The sequence below is a fragment of the Rhamphochromis sp. 'chilingali' genome (genome assembly GCF_963969265.1).
Source record: "Rhamphochromis sp. 'chilingali' genome assembly, chromosome: 3".
Classification (NCBI taxonomy): domain Eukaryota; kingdom Metazoa; phylum Chordata; class Actinopteri; order Cichliformes; family Cichlidae; genus Rhamphochromis; species Rhamphochromis sp. 'chilingali'.
The window spans coordinates 4,549,497-4,566,983 of record NC_137931.1 but is presented as its reverse complement, the minus strand read 5'-3'; the positions used below and the strand labels follow the sequence as shown (position 1 = coordinate 4,566,983).

The 17,487-nt window shown below is 41.7% G+C and overlaps 1 protein-coding gene and 1 long non-coding RNA gene across 4 annotated transcripts in view; one reads left to right on the top strand and one right to left on the bottom strand.

The window, feature by feature from the left end:
• The window catches only part of LOC308394300 (NACHT, LRR and PYD domains-containing protein 12-like), a 168,294-nt gene that overhangs the window by 65,491 nt on the left and 85,316 nt on the right, over positions 1 to 17,487 (top strand). The window lies entirely within an intron of this gene.
• LOC308394323 lies at positions 3,964 to 8,137 on the bottom strand. 2 transcript variants are annotated; one of them, XR_013971190.1, is made up of 4 exons: positions 7,341 to 8,137; positions 5,937 to 6,054; positions 5,626 to 5,671; positions 3,964 to 5,334 (listed from the first exon to the last, which is right to left on the bottom strand). It is a non-coding gene; the product is annotated as an uncharacterized lncRNA (long non-coding RNA). The 2 variants fall into 2 exon arrangements; XR_013971191.1 differs by lacking the exon at positions 7,341 to 8,137 and having other exon boundaries at positions 5,937 to 6,344.

The window sequence follows — 17,487 nt, the reverse complement described above, 5'->3', positions numbered from 1 at the left end:
AACTGCTGAGTGGAATCAGGAACATACAGGTAATGCTGGGAGGGCCCCCCTCCCAAAAATGCAAGCAATCAGTTGCAAAGAGGCTTCACGTACTTTTTTTTTTTTTTTTTTTCTTTTTGTCCCGTTTGGATCTATAGCCATCAGAATTGTTGTCTTAAGGCCAAGAAAGATGCCAAGCGGATTTATTTTACCAAGTGGATCATCATGGCCTTGCCATGTTGGTCCATTTGATTGACCTTTATTATAATTATGAATTTATTTTATTTTCAGTTGCTACAAACGGGACAGACATGACTGTGGGATAGGACAGGGGGAAAGAATGAAAGAGAGGGAGAGAAAGAAAACCAAAGGGGAGAAGAGACGGTGAGAAGGGGTGGAAGAGAGAAAAAAAAAACAAAAAAAAAAAACAAAACACCTGGGTCACCTGTATGGAGAAAAAAAAACAGAAGAGAAAGCAAACAACAAAGAGCAACATAATAAAAAAAACAGCACCCTCACAATAAACTAGCTAGCAGTAGATATCAATAGTTACTAAATAATAAACAATATTGTGCAGCACGCAAGATAGACAGCGCACAATGTGCTTTGAGGCAGCAGCCAAGAAAGCTGTAGTCCGCGTCTATGAATACCCATGTGTACACCTGTGTGCATACCTGTGTGGATCAGCATGCTTGCATTCCAAAGGTTTCTCCATGTAATGATCTGCTAGGGAGTGTGGGGAGCCACAGCCCCGTCCTCCATGGTATGAAGCAGGTATGGAGGAGATCAAAACTCCAGACATCCAGAGGCCCCCAGAACACAAGAGACCAAGGAAGACCAACAGAGGGGCAGCCGCGCCACTGTCCCAGTAAGAGCTAAGGAGAGTCCCAGATGAGGGCTCATTCAGCAGCCGCGGAGCAGAAGCCAGGGGGAGTTGCAGTGACGCGCCCGTGAGCTCCGCCGGCAGCCAGCTGTGCCTGAGTGACCGAGCCCCAGGCCGAGAGGCCGGGGGCACCCCACCTCCGAAGTGGCCCGAGCGAGCCCCAATAAGCGGCCGCCAAGGAGTGAGCCGGTGTGTACCCGGACGCCCACCCCCAGACACAAAGAACCACCAACGCACCGACACCTGAGGGAGTCCGCCACTGGCAGGGGAAGTGGTGGTGGGGGGAGATAGGCCTCCAAACCTTGGAGGGCCTGAGATGTCCCCAGAGAGGTGGCGTCTGATACCCAACCTGACATATAGACACAGACATACAGGCACACACAGATACAAACATCCATCCCACCCTCATGCTCTCATATGCACTTACTCCACACTCAACCAACGTGGAGACAGACATAAAGAGACGCTGTACACACGATCACACTCCCCAAGCGTACTCTACGAACCGGGTCTAGGTACCCTTGCCCCTGGAGGGGGGAACTGCACCCAGATCCAGATTGTGTTACCCTTTTCCCTGCGGTGGGGAGAGGCAGACCGCCCCGACTCCGCAGCAGCAGGGAGGCCCCACACCCCAGACCGCAGTCGGACGGCCAACTCCTCCTCCTAGCCCCCCCGCTCCAGCAGGTCGCAGAGAACGGGGGTGAGAGAAGACTCCAAACGACATATGACTCTCACTGAAACAGCAAACTTTGTAGAAAACACAACACTTCTGATTCTCTATCTAGCTGTTTGGTCACAGCTGTAGATTACATTATAAGTGGTTGTTCACTCTTGTCAATAATTACATTTCTAAATTCTATTTGTGCAGTTACATGTAAACAAAGTCCAATATTGTATCTAAATGATTGTGTTATGGTGGGACAGTTTCCAATTTTGTTGTATTATTGCACTAGGTATGACTGTGCAAGAGTTATCTTATCTTCCTTGCTTGCACCACACTCTTTGCAGAAATGGTGCACAGCAGCACTGCATCATGTTATTGTGTTGTATAATATACCAGAACTAATACAAAGCAATATCCATGTACACTATAGGTCCATGCCAATGTGCCCAAATGGGACCTCCATAAATGGTAAGGGGCACAAAGGCACTTTAAGACCAGTGGGCACACCATCGGTGCACATCCGCTCGGATGCTTTTTTCTATTCATTTATTTCCCTGTTTATTTATCGATGCACAAAAGCAATTATCTCAGAGACACCATCCTCTTAACAGAGACTCAAATCAGGAACCTGCAGATTATTAGTCAGCAGCTTTAACTTCCTGTCTTTGTCTCACTAAACCTTCCACGTGGAAACTTGAGCTGCCCACTCAAGCACAGTAGGCTTTAACTGGCTCTGCTCAAGTCACTTCAGTATCTGAGAAACTGTCTCGATGCATGCCAAAGAACACTTTGACAATACGCTTGTGTTGAGTCAAATCCACCACAAGCATATTCTATGGCAGTTTAATTCCACTCCACATAAAAATAATCACGTATTATTTCCCCCCACCACACTTCCTGCCAGTAGCTGGTGCCCCCACCCACAGTGCATTAGTGGTTCTCTGTGTTTAGTGGCTCACTCTGGGCGGCTGCTCGGTGGGGCCCGGCCCCCTGGCTCTGTTGGGCCTGTGCTGCGGGTGGGGTGCCCTCAGGTCTCGGCCCTCTGGGCCCATTTACTGCTCAGTAACATTTAATATCTATTATTTACTACTACTTACTAGCCTACTTACTGCATATTATTGGTTGTTGCTGTGGGTTCCCCACTGTGTTGGTTTTTCCTTGTGTTTTTCAGCAGATGATGAAATAGATTTTCAGTATGTTTTCTCTCTTCCTCTCCATCTATTTCTCTTCTTCTCTATTTTTCCCTCTTCTTCTGTTAACTTTCTCCCCAGCTTATCTTTTTTCTTCTTTCCTGACCCCCGTTCTGATTCTAATGACTCAAAATAAAGTAAAATCATCATCAAATATGACTATCAAGTGGACCAGTATAGCAAAAACCATAATGGTGGCAGAGGCCACAGAGCCAAGTGGCAGGATTTTCAACGTTCAAACCAGATAAAAAACAGAAATTAAATGGTGTTAAAAGCCATGAATTCAGGCAATTCATTCACAACATAATTACAAGTTTTACTGGACGTTAATATTTTTCTCTTTTTTCAGTGCAAAACAAACTAACAGTACACATGATGCTGGCAAGTTAAAATGTCAGTGTCTTTTATAGATAGCATGTCTAGCATCATAGTTTTATAGATCACGTAGTCAGGGTAAAAACTCCATCTCTGATTATTATTGTACATGACTGTGACATGCAGCGGCCTCAGCATCATGATGAAGGCGACCGGAGGAGATAGTTTGGTAGACATCGATGTTTTGCTGATGAAGGCTCATGTAGCGGTCCTCTTTGTCCTAAACAACAATTTACACTGTCATTTACATTTAATTAAAGTGCAGCTTAAAACACAGACATAATGCACTGCAGCCTCGGCACAATTAAGTGTAAAACAGAACTATGGAAAACTCACAAACATCTGGCGAGTTTCAGATCCTGTTAAGTTAGTTAGACCTGATCTGTTTTCTCTGTTAGGATAAAAACATCAGAGGTCATGGGGTGAAAAATACCTCAAAAACAAGACCAGCTATGTCTACAACTAATGTGTGGTGTTTTAAAAGAACCTATGAGATACTTTGAACACCACAGTGGCTGCTGTATGCAGTAATGTGCTCAAGTGATTTCAAAGGGTCATTTCATGAGTTTAAGTGCGTCAGTAAAAGTTTTCACCTGCGAGGATTTCTCCTCAGGCTGTAACCACAGGTTATCACAGCCACACTGATGAGTGAAGCAGCAGCAGAAATGATGGGAACTGTAGCCATGAACTTCATGCCAGAAGAATCTCCATCGTCTGTTGAATGTTGCCACACACACAAAAAAACTTCATTTTGAAAACATGAAAAGTCACGAAATTTGCATTAACCTGTTATATTAAAGTGGAAAACATGTTTATCTTTTCATTACATTAGAGTTACAAATGCATCATTCAAACACTTCACTGATGAAATAACACCAAAGTTGTGATTGGAGCAGTTTTATAATGAAATTTTAAACAAATTAGCCAGAAGAAGAGCTTAAAAACATTCCAGATGTTCATCTCCTGACTGAAACCTTTCATTAATCCGCTGCAGGCGGGAATGACGACCTCAAACCATGTATGACAGAAAAGAAAGTGTTAACGCAGTTCCAAACATCCACCTTGAATCTGCGGTGTGGGTATAAATAGAAAATGTTTTTACCTCTCACAGTCACACTGAGATGGAGAACATACAATCCACCACGAAATCCACACTCACAGGTGTAGTTCCCACTGTCTTCAGATGTTAAGTTGAGCAGGTGGAGAAACACAGTCTCATTTTCTTTGATCAGTGTGAACCTGGAGTCACAGCCATGAATAAAGCCTCGGTCGTAACGATAGAGCAGACGACGCTGTTCTCCTCGGCTCCTCTCTGTGCTGATCTCACACAGTATCATCACAGTAATATTCAGAGTTGTTTTGCTGCATATTTGAGTGGAATCGGGTTTCTTTCCAATTGTCTTCACAAGAGTCTCTATAAATTGTTCCAGTTAAAATGAAACAAAATCGGGATTATAGTTTCTATATATTTGTTGTTGTGGGAAAATCAATCACATATATTATTTCACTAACCTAACTAAAGCTTTCTTCTTAAACACCTGGCTTTACAGCTTTTCTTTTTTAATTATATATATTTACCTTCACTGCTAAAAACCACAAGCAGAAGCAGGAGAAAGCAGAGTTTCCGTGCAGTCATGCTGGTGAGGAAGTAACTGTGGCTGACAGTGTGAGGTAGACTATAGTGAAAGCAGGAAGACTTGCACCCTCCTTATTTCACCTCTTGTGTCTACACTGAAACTTTTACTATGTCTAAAATAGAAGTGCATAAAAGTGGAAGGACAGTAGAAGGTAAACCACCAACATTGTTTAAGCCAGACTGATCTCTCTGTTTATCTGGATGGACATTGTGTTCAAATTATGATGAGATGTTTGTTCAAAAACAAAACTAGTCTGATACAAAGAGTCATGTTTGCCACAGTTTATTGTGTTTGTATTGTATTAAATCTGAGAGCCTGAGTTGGAGTATTATGACTGAATGGTCTCCCTTACTGGGAAACAAATATCCAGTGTGAAAAGATGGACGTTTATTATAATATATGAATATTATTATATTAGTATGTCACCTAAAGTTTTATATACTTTAAAATGTTTCATAGAGCTTTATTATCCACTCCCACAGTTCCTGCGCTTCTTGCTGAGCGTGTCTTGTTGTCGTGTTGATGGTTCACTGAGATGATAGTCTGGTAGGAATCACTCGATGGCTGCTGAAGGTTTGTATAGGGCTGATCTGGCTCATCGTCATCCTTTAGAAAAGTGAAATATTTTAGGTATTAATCAAGTTCAACCCGGTCTACCCACACACTCTATTGATCTTTAAATCTCTCCATCTGTTGCCTGGATTATTTAATGTTTCTGCTCATTTCTGTAAGAGCTTCTTCACAAAATAAAGGACACTGAAGTTGGCACTAATAGTATTATAACACTAATCTGTAATTATCTATATAAGTAACATCCTAAAACATAAATGTACATGTTTTATGTTTACTGGCAAACTTTTAACTAGCTGCTGTAGATCGTAGCAATAAATTGCTCACCAAACCGTTGGGATTTTCAGGTACAGACACTCCAGATGTTCCTGACCTTAAGCAGCCACGCTGATAAGAGAGGATGTCAGCATTAGTGTAACACTATTCACATTCAAACAGAGAAAAATCAAGTAAGAACATCTACATTTATATTATCTTCTCTCTTAATAATGATAATTATTTTTGGAAGGATAAAAAGTGTTCATTCTAGACATGATGTTTAACATACAGCGAATTCTCACTTATTGAAATGTGATGTTTCCTTTTACTTTCTCTACATCTATATCATCTTTGAATTACTGCAGCAAAAATAGTCTCACCCATTACTTTTCCTCCAGTAGATAAATCCCACGATAACTCCAGTTATAAAGATGATCACAACACCGGGCAGATAAACGGAAAAAGATTTGTCTGCTGAAGTGTGGGCCTCGTTTGTGTCTAAATCATTGAAAAGATGCATTTGTCAGTAAAATCATTTACTTTCATTTCCTGGAAATCAAAACACAAATCAAACACAGTTTACGTCTACTGAAACTCTGAGTGAAGTAATGAAACCCCAGTTTTATAACCACAGAGCTTTAAATATTGTCACTGTGCTCTTTTCTTTTGTCTTCTTCTTCTTCTTTTGCATCTTTTCTGAATATTACTATGAACTGAAATTGGTCCAACTGCTTATATACATTCACTGGCCACTTTATGAGGTATACTTGTTCAGGGTGTAACACAAATATTTCAGTGTTCATTTCAATTGTCAATCACATGTCAGCTTCATCTTCCTGGTTAAATAAAGGTTAATAAAATAATAAAATGTCAGCAGATCAATGCTCAAACAGAGCAACATGGCACATGTTACTGGTCCCAGTGCTTCACAAACTGCTGATCTGCTGGGATTTTCACACACAATCATCTCTGTTCACAGACAATGGTCTGAAAAATAGAAAATATCCAGTGAGCTGTGATTCTCTGGGTAAAAATGCTGTTTACACATCAAACCTTGAGGCAGAGCGGACCACACTGGATATCACTGCTGTCCTCTAACAACAGCAAGCTGAGGCTACAGTTTGCAAGTCTGGACAACAGAAGACTAAAAAAACGATGCCTTGCCCGATGAGTTGATTTCTAACAGTTCAGACTGCTGGTGGTGTAATGCTCTGTGGGGGATTTTCTTTGCAAACTTTGGACCCTGTAGTGACCACTGAGCATCATTTAAACACCACAGCCTGCCTGAAGGTTGTTGCTGACCACATTCATGTCTTTATGCCCAAAAAATACCCATCGTCTGATGGCTGCTTCCAGCAGGATACCACACCATGTCACGGCGCTCAAATCATGTACGGCCTGCGCAGTCACCAGATCTCAATCCAGCAGAGCACCTTTGGGATGTGGTGGAACAGAAAGTTTGCTTCAAGTAAGAGCAGCTGACGAATCTGCAGCAACTGTGTGATGATGTAATTTCAATATGTCTTGAGAATCTTTGAGGAATGTTTTTAGCGCCTTGTTGTGCCACAAAAAATGAAGACATGTTTGATGGCTGAAGGTGGTCCAACTCGGTTCAAAGATGTACCTGATAAATGAGTCAGTGAGAGTATTTAAACTGCTGTCAGTGAAAATAAGAAGAAAAGAAATGAACAAATTACAAGAATAAAAAACACATAAGCAGGTCAATACAATGCTAACACAGTGCTGAATAACTGTGTCAGATAAAGAAACCAAAATGCATTTACCTTCCACAGTGACACTGATATGGACAATATATGTCCCTTCAGTGTTTGTACACTCACAGGTGAAGTTCCCACTATCAGCTGGTGTTAAACTGGTCAGCTCCAGAAAGGCAGTCTGATTTTCTTTTGTTATTGAGAACCTGGGGTCACATTCCTGAGTAACGTTCTCTCCGTGTCGATACAGCAGATGACACTCTCCTCCTGTGTCCCTCTGTCTTTTGATCTTACAGATAATCAAAACAATAGTAGTCTGACTTTCCTTGTTGCAAATCCGAGTGACATCGTGTTCTCTCCTGACTGTCTTCACAACAGTCTCTGTAAACAGGGACAGCAAAATACGGTAAATACAAGATTCAGCCTGTGTCAGAGAGGACTTTAGTTTCTATATTTTGTGAATGTTAAACCATCTTTTTAATCCCATAATAATGTGTTTAGTTTAAACTAAAAGCAAGGAGGTTATAAATTTAAAAATATTAATAATGCATAATGAAAATAGTTTCCTTGTATTACCTTCAGCATCATGGGACACAGCTAGTGGTAACAGCAAAATCAAGCAAAGTTTTGATACGTCCATGCTTGTTAACATGTCTGTGAGCCACCGACAGTGAAGAGGAAGATGTGCGGAAAGAAACAAGCTGAAGCTTTCCTGGCTAAGCAGACGTCAGACTGTTGCCCTTCACGGGGCAAGTGTGAAATGATGTAAAAAGGAAGTGTACTGACAGGACTTTCATATTAAAAGGCTGTAAAGTTGAAACACTGTGCGAGCTCCCACACAAAAAGAAAACAGGCTAATTTTTCTTTATCACAGAGGAATTATTACACTGCTAACTGTCATGTTCGCTGAAACTGAAGGATGGATAATATTGTAAAAGTAACAACAAAACTACCATTTATCATAACATTATAAGCATTTTAAACTAAAATAGCGTGTGTTATGGTTCAAAATATTGGGGATGGAGACAAGAGGAAAAACCACAATAACAACACTGGTCCGGTCGGGTTGAGTCAAATGATGATTTTAATGAACACACGCGTGGGAGATGGGCACTGATGCAGACAGCCTCAGATCTCAAAATGGTGGAGCATTGCTCAAACTCTTATAGCCTCTGGTGCCTCCACCTTATCATAAAAAGCCTAAACATTCACATGCTTTCTCTCACACAGCGCCTAAGCTACGACCTTGGCTCCCCGTCTATCTGCTCCTGCTGAGATGGGGCAGACAACTCCAGTATATTCTGTTCTCTTCTAATCAGACAAATAAGACAATAACTTTCTGCGAACAGTATTTCTTATAACTCAGCAGTATAATGCATCATAAAACAATATCATTCATTCACAACAAGTCAGCAGTTTAATGTAATGCAAATCAGTTTAACTAATGCAATAGTTATCAGCTTCTTCTAATTCAGGAGAATAATGCCAACTAAAACTACATAATAATTCACCATCTTTAATTAGGGGTCTAACATGGCATAAAATAATATTATAATCTAATAATTCCCCCTGATGAGGTCATTAGAATAATGAGCTCACCAACACCCCATAATCCAGTGTGGCTGGGTTCATCTCTTCTCACTCCTGAGGTCCTTTGTCCCCCTGAGGGGCGAACCATATGTGGGATGACCTCTATGTTTGCGCAGTTCAGATGCAAGACAAACTATTATTCCAACAATAGCAGGTACAGATGACACTCCCCAGGTCTCCCACAGCTTTATTTGGTGCTACCTTATACCCTCCAGACGTACTCAGACTAGAACCTCTGTCCAAGGAGCTTTTAGCCTTTTATGTTATTGCTGCAGCTACCAGTGTCGTCCAGTTGGGTGATCCTCTGCTTTTCATTCTTCAACCTCAGGGGTTAGACAACCCTTCAGTCGTGGCACAGATCAGGGGATTATTCTGCCCCGATTTCAAACAACGATCTGTGTATCCTCCAGAAAAAGGAACAGGAAGGTGTCCCCCTTTTTGCCCAAGAGCCTCTCGAACTTCGTTGGTCTGGTGTTCCCGGATTTCCGCCAACCCCTTCATGGTTATTGCTGTGTTTATGGGATCCATCCTTTTGTGGTGACTAGCTGGAGCCCAAACGCCATGACCCTTGGACCCAGTTGGTGTCTTGGCAGTCACTGTGTCTGTCTCTGCTGCGGAGGATCCTCGTATATCTGTGACCTCGTCTGGTGTCTGTTCCTTTCTCTGTAAGAGACAGAAAACCAAAACACCTCTCTTCCTAACCCTAATAATCTAATGTTGTTATCTACTGACCTTCTAGTGATTCAGAATTGGTTTAAAAACATTCAGAATGTTCCAGGGACTTATTCTAATCATATCCTATGTGTGTGTAAGCGTGTTTGCATTTAGCCCTCTGCACTCAAAGTCAATACCTGCAATATATCAGTCCGGACCATCACGCCGAACGAAGCTTATGACCTTCAAAAGACCAAGTGCCAACTCGTTATAAGCACATTTGCAAGGTGTGTCTGAACATTATTGAAACCCCTCTTTTTAACAAAAGACAAAGAAATTAACAAATCTTCTAAACGCTATTCAGTTCATTTCAATGATTGATGCTTACACATGGAAATAATGATTTATGCTTCTTACTGATTCTCTACAAAAGACCGGAAACTTCTCGGGCCGCTATTAGCTTAAGTTTTACCATTCCTAAGGTATTAAAGACACAAATGAAGTTATAAAATGTTCAAATAATCCTTGTTTGATGTTAAAGCTCAACTTCCCCCCCCCCCCCCCCTTTTTTTTTTGACACATCCCCATGTGTCAAATCAACGGAGCTAGAACATTAAAAGAAAAGGTTAGGCAGCTACAAGGTTTCCCAGATCGTTAAGGTGATCTGCGTGTAATGTTCTGACTCAGGTATTTAATATTTTAATAAATGTCGTTTAATTAACTGCCACTATTTAAACTAAACTTAAAGACATAATTGAAGAAAAGATCACAAAGAATAACATGATATCAGTGTTTTGTAAGCGCGTGCGGCCTTCTGTGCTCGAAGCCTTTTCCCTCAATAGATGAGTCAGACATTCGCGCTGACTGTAGCTTTTAACCCTTATTAACTTGAGCACAACTCCACAATGAGCAACAAGTTGCAATATGTATAAAAATGATCATGGTTACACCTGCAATGAAAAATTATATCATTATCCTAACACCTGTAAATAGAAGATTCATCAGAGGTTATAACCATCACAGGAACACAGATGTTAGTATAAGGTCAAAAGCTTCAATATATGATCATCGATGCAATGCTTGTTGCATGATTCTCATACAATAATAATGCTGATATTAAAATAACAGTAAAACACCCCCTTTTATCCCGTTTCGCTTGACCCATAAACGTTTATAAATGCCTCTTTTAAATGTTATTTCCCCCTGTTCTCCCCTTCCTGACCACAGCAGGGGGATCTTAGTTTTGAATCAGCCATGAATCCAGCTCACCTGATTCATCAGTGAGCTCCACCATCACTGGCGTCTGACAGGGTGGCGCTGCATATTCTTCCTTTAATGTCACTATTTTCAACCTGTTAATTAGAGTGCTTAAACCTGAAGTCGACTACGTCCACAACAAGTCAATACAGCTGTAAATGTGGCCAATTATCAATCTATTACCAATCAATAACAACAGATAACTTCTATTTTATGCATGCTTTTAATCAACCACTCACCCAGAGGATCTCCAATCCCAGGAAATTCCTTCTCCTCAGTCAATGAGTCTGTCCTCCTTCCATGCCCTGGTAACTGGTCCATCCAGAGCCATATGATCTCAAATATACATAAAACAAGCCAAACCACACCTTGGTCACACCAACTCTCTTCCGCCCCGAAGATGTCCAATGCCATCCTAGTATGGACTGAAAGTGGCTTTAACGCTGACTGTCCTGACAATCCATCTTATAACATTTCCTGGTCAGATCTGCCAATCTCCGCCCCAGGGTTTTAACTATTTTGCAATTTTCATTAGTTTCTATGTTTTTTCTAGTTTTGCCTCCAGATTTTCAATTTTTTTTTACCAGTTGGAATCAGTTTTTACCAATTCTTTGCTAGTTTAGTCTAGTTTTTATTTTCCTGAAAATCCTTAGTTTCAGTTTAGTTTTAGTTGTGTTTTGCAAAAATTAAGTGTAACAAAATCTCAGTTCCATCATATCAATCATGCTCTTCTGGTTATCCTTGGGTGTTGAGACTAATAACTATTAACTCTTGCCGCACCGAGTGGTCCTAATTTTGGTTGAAGTGAATTGATAACCTTTTTGAAGGCGATTGTTTCACACATTTATTTAGATGTCCCAGTCCTGTTATCTCGGGATACATCACGCTGCCTTATCTGGGGTTAGCTGTTTTCGGGGGATGCGGGTTGAGTGGGGGAGCTCTTCAAGGTAAGCTAGGTTAACCTTCTTGTGTGAGCTTTTCAAGTGCACTTTAAGGTTTGTGGGATTTTTCGTGTCATAAATGTCCCTCATAACCCCCTGATGGCCCAGTAATTCATTTTTGCGCACTGTAGTACACATTTAGTTTTTGCTTGTAGCTCTCATACTCTACTTGCCACTCCTCTAAGTCCTGATGTTTCTTAGCGAGGACAACAGTACCTTTAAAATTATATCACATGTGTGGGGGTGTGGCCTTGCCAATTGTTTTTCCCACCTTTTCAAAATGGCTGACGTGCCCACAAGCACATTTTATGGAAGAAAGAAAGGTAAGCTTGATATTTACATTTAAAATGTTTTGTTAAACTCAGATTTTTATTAATTTTCAAAGAATAAACATCTAGTAAATGATTTGAGGGGTCTTTAAGAATTAGGCTCATTTAGTTTCACGGAGAACATGACAAAATATGGTTCACTCCACTTGCCTGAAATGGTTAACAGTCCAAGGCATTTCAGTTGTAGAATGGGTGCAACAGTAAAACATATGTGAGATGTGGGAAGTGCCAAATGTTCCTTTGTGTCTCCAAATAAAAATAAAAATCACAGTACTTCCTCAGATATCATAAATGAATTGACTTTTGTGAAATAGAAAGCCCAGTGCAATCACTTATTCCTGAACCAATGGCTTACAGCTAGTGAAGTGTCAGTGACTTCTAAGTTGATCCCTGATCTACATTTTTATGATATTGTTATATAAATAAGTTTTAATATCCTGCTTACAAAAATTTCAGTGGAACATGTAATCTTCTTAAATAGCTCTTGAATGTTGTTAGTTTCACATTCGTGATCAATGAACTCCCCTTGTGCACTGTAGTGCACATGTTGTAAAATTTAAATAAAATTAGTTAAAAACAATTTTGTTTTTGTAATGTGTTTATTTTACCGTCCCAGCACTTGATTTATCTTAAAAAGAAAAAAGAAAAAGAAAAAAATGAAAATACTTTTCCCTTTTTTCTTTCCCTGGGTCTCAGGAGGACATTGTGTCTCTCTCCACTACAAGACTCTTGCTATATCTAAAAAACAGTCATATTCAAAGTAATCCTAAATTGGACTCTGGCGCTTTCTCCCGACTTTTCCTGACATGATTCTGCGCGTGGACGGAGCAGCAACACAGACGACTCGACTAACGTACTGCCTTGACTTTACTATTGCAGGGCACGCACACATCAATGCAACTAAACACATTTTGCTATAAATCTAGTTAATTTTAGTTAGTTTTGTGAACATTCAGTACAGTTTTAGTTAGTTTTCCTTTTTGTTTTGATTTTATTACCGTTAACGCAAATTTTTCCACTTCTAGTTTTCGTTATTTCATTTGTTGTCTTTAATAATAATAATCTTCTCTGCACCCTGGAATAAACATAATCAATATGATCAACATTTTGCTGCGTATCAATTCACCTTTTTGATTCAAATGCTCCAGCCTTATGTGGTTTGTGACATGTGTTGATCTAAACCTCCACTCTGTCTCTAAATGTTTGAAGAATTTTTCAAGTTCGGGGTCAAATTTTGAGAATTTGACCATAAGTGAAAGTTATGGCGTTATCACCCCCTTTGGGGATTACCTTTTCCAGTTTTGATGATATTCCTCCCCATTCTCTATTTTTTGCAAGTACCCCTCTTCGGTGGCGAGAAACTGTTGGTGTGATCAAGCGGGTGCTGTAAAAACAAAAGCTCAGGACAGAACAGTCACCAGTCATGTACTTCATTCAAAATGAACAAATATCAAGCTTCATATTGATCCTCTTAGTGTAATGGTACATTTTAATTTGCACTTCTCAAAACTGAAAACAATATTCTCTTTATTTTACTCTTGTTCTTGTGCAGCACCACCCCTCAGCACATGCCCCTGTTATTTTATCTTACTTTTAAATTGTTGACTACTTCAAGAAAGCGCCCAAAAGACGGGGACCAGTGTTTATCATTACATATCTCCATTTTGAGTGTGGCTGTCTATCATTCCCCTGTTATTCATAGACCTCGGTGGAGGGTTTTTTTTTTTCTTTTTTACCTCTATAAAAATTAATTGACTCTTTACAGTGACCCACTATGGTTAATAATAACATGTTCAGTCATGAGTGGAATCAAACCTTTTCTTCACTTTAGCATTTAACATTCCCCACCATATAATATGATACATTAATCGAAACACAGCTACTAAAACACAATTTTCTTAATGCAAACATCAGTAACTCAAAATTAGCAACCAAAGGGTTAAGCCTGCAGTTCACACTCCTGTGAAGCTACAGCTCTTTAGTCTCTGTCATCCTTCTGTTCTTGCAAAAACAAAACATCCACCCTTCTTTTACAGGCTGGGTGAATTGTCTGTGGACATTCAATAATCCTAAAGTCGGTACCGTTTTTGTCTCAATATCAAGTCAGTTAAAACTTTTAGTCGTCAGTCCGTCACAGTCCAGTCACATGCATACATCCACACACATTCATACCAGATATTGCTGATAATGGAGTCTCACGCGCAACCTATTCGAGCCTCCATCACCAGCAAGATGACGTCATCATTTTAAAGGAAACAGTTCCTTGTTTGTTTTTTTTTCTTTTTTGGACTGGATCGACTCGCTGCAATCCTTTTAGGCTCAGGACTTCTCATGTGATCAATGTCCCATATAAGTGAATTTCTCCCAAGCCCATTATAATCATGGAGAAAAATACTTTGCGACTGTTTTCAGTAAGAATATTTTATAGCGCTTTAAAGTTCAATCTCTCAGGCCTGGATTAAAGAGCTGATTTGTTAAATCAGGAACTCACAAGATACCAAAATATCACCACCGGTGGATCACACCTCTCTGATGTTCTTATCTCAGTGCACTGTAACAAAAGCAAAAACAAACGTAACCAATAAAACACTCATATAATAACAAATACTGGGGCCCATTACAAACATGTCCAAAGATCAAACCCTCTTTCTCTATGTTAGAGAAAGAGAACAATCCAAACCTCACTGATAGAATCAACCTAGTGTCAAACAAAACCCAAAAATCAACCAAAACTTCACACACTATATTGTGTAGGCATACAGGTACCGTAACTCCTTTTTGCACTGACAAATACATGTTGGATTGACTTAATTCAATAGTGGACACTGGTTGCACACAAATGTTTTGCTTTGGCAGAAACTTAAACAACTGAGTCAAATCAACACAACCTTTTCATATTCTCTCCGAAATAAAACTCACACCGTTAATTCATCATTTTCACTCTGTACCACTGCTCCTTATCAGGCTGTGTGAAGCACAGTAAACAATTCAGTGGAGGCCTTGAGCCATAAACAGACATCACGCACAGACATTGTTTTCACAACCAAACTACTTTAGACCTTGTCCCCTAAATCTACACAGATGCCCTCTGTGTGGCATGAAATGCATTTAACCAATAAACAATCAATGGCTTCTTGTTGTTGTAACCGACTCCATATTTGGATGTTTGTGTGCAGCATTTGTTAGTAAAGCATTCTTCATTGCAACAGCGTGTGTGTATCACTCTTTATTGCACAAGCTTGTAAATGTGTGTGTGTGGATCACTCCTCAGTGAGTTGAATCAGCATTTCGATTTTTTTTTTTTTGCACGTGTGTGTGTCATTTCTCACTCAATCAACGAGTGCATATGTTCATATGTGTGTTTCTCTTCATTCTGAGTCAGTGCATGTAGATGTGTGTGTTTGTGTGGGTGTTTGTGTTCATCACTTTCCTGTTCTGGTGTTCTGGGTAAACCACGGCCTGAAGCATGCCCTGGGGTCCTGCCCTCCTCCTTTTCAGTCTGTTTGCATCCGTTGGTGCTGCTGCTCAAAGTTCTGTCCATACTGGTTCTGGCCCCAATTGAGGCAGTGCTTTTCTCCAGTGTCCTGCAACTTCTCCCTGTTCCACTCCTCCTTAACTTGACCCTTTTTCTTCTGTAGCTCCTTCAGGGCTTGCTCCTGCTGTTGGAGCTTCTTCGTCAGGTTTGGCGACCTACTGCTCCAGCAAGCTCCGGCCTGATTCCAAGTCCTGTGTCTGGGACTCCAAGCCTGATGGGTTCGATTATCAGCCAGCTCCTCCTGTGCCATGGTCAGTTTCTGCTCTGATGCCTTGAGCTCTTACTGAGGGCAGAAACCTCAGAATCTTTTCCGTCCACTTCAGATTGAAGTCCATCGATGTTTTCCTTGCTTTGCTCCACGGCCTTTTGCGGCTCTGCTGTTCGGCTCTTCTCAGAGGTCAGCTCCTGGCCGAGCCCCGACACCTGTGCCTTCAGCTTATTTTCTCCTGGTGTTTTGTCCATTCTGAGGTGCCTCCTGACCTCAGTTACTCCTCCTGTCTCTGGCACGCCCTTTTTGCTGCCCGACGATCATTGTTGGTCCGTCACTGTCCTGCACAGTTTTAATGCAGAGTGGTTAAGGTCAGCATTGTTTTGCTCGGCCTCACTTTTCATCTGGGCTTAATGGGCGTCTCATCACAGCTCTGTCAGCTGAAGCTGTCTTTTTCCATATGGCAAGAGTGTGAAGAGTGTGTGAGAGGGGTGTGTCCGATCAGGCACAATGCTGTTGGCTTTGCGAATGCCTCGTTTTCCAAATCCAGATGTTTATTTGTCACGTACACAGCAACAGAGAGAACAGTCTGTTGTTGGGATGGCTGAGGTCCTTCACGATCTTCCTGGTCTTGGTCCAGCACCGCCTGCTGTAGATTGAGTGCAGGTCAGGGTGCTCAGAGCGGATGGTGCGCTCAGCTGATTGCACAACCCTCTGTAGAGCTTGTCTGTCCGGCATGGTGCTGTTCCCGAACCAGACAGTGATACAGCTGCTCAGGATGCTCTCGATAGTTCCTCTATAGAAGGTGGTCAGAATTGGTGGTGGGAGCCGGGCCTTTCTCAGTCTTCTCAGAAAGAAGAGACGCTGACGGAAATCTCCCCGTGTAGTGAAACGGGCCTTGGATTTAACGCTCTCCGTCTCCGCTGCATGAGATCGTTTTCCTGCAGCACTGTTGACATTTTCAAGTTGTTGTTGTGGGTCCAGCTGCTTTAGCATTTGGTCAGGGTCACATCAAAGATGGTAGAGGAGAGAGCAAAGATGGTAGGGGGGAGAGCAGGAGTCCAGGGTCAGCTTCGGCTTTCAGGGCCGACAAAGCAGCCTGTAATCAAGCATAAAGAGAAAAAACAAAACAAAACAAAAACAAAAACAGATGAACAGGAAAATGATGTTATTTTGGCTGCGTTATTCAGAGAGGGGAGAAACAACGGGACCAGGCCCTGTGTCAGCCTTCTCTCCCCCTTTTTTTGTTTTTTCTCACCATATAATCCACTCATGACCCACCAAGCTGACAGGACATCACAGGTACATGTTAAAATTCTTAAGATCGGTGCGTTGGTGGTTCTTTGTGTCCGGGGATGGGCGTCCAGGTACACACCGGCTCACTCCTTGGCGGCCGCTTATCGGGGCCTGGAGCCTGGGGCTCGCTCGGGCCACTTCGGAGGTGGGGTGCCCCCGGCCTCTCGGCCTGGGGCTCGGTCACTCAGGCGCAGCTGGCTGCCGGCGGAGCTCACGGGCGCGTCACTGCAACTCCCCCTGGCTTCTGCTCCGCGGCTGCTGAGTGAGCCCTCATCTGGGACTCTCCTCAGCTCTTTCTGGGACAGTGGCGCAGCTGCCCCTCTGTTGGTCTTCCTTGGTCTCTTGTGTTCTGGGGGCCTCTGGATGTCTGGAGTTTTGATCTCCTCCACACCTGCTTCACGCCCTG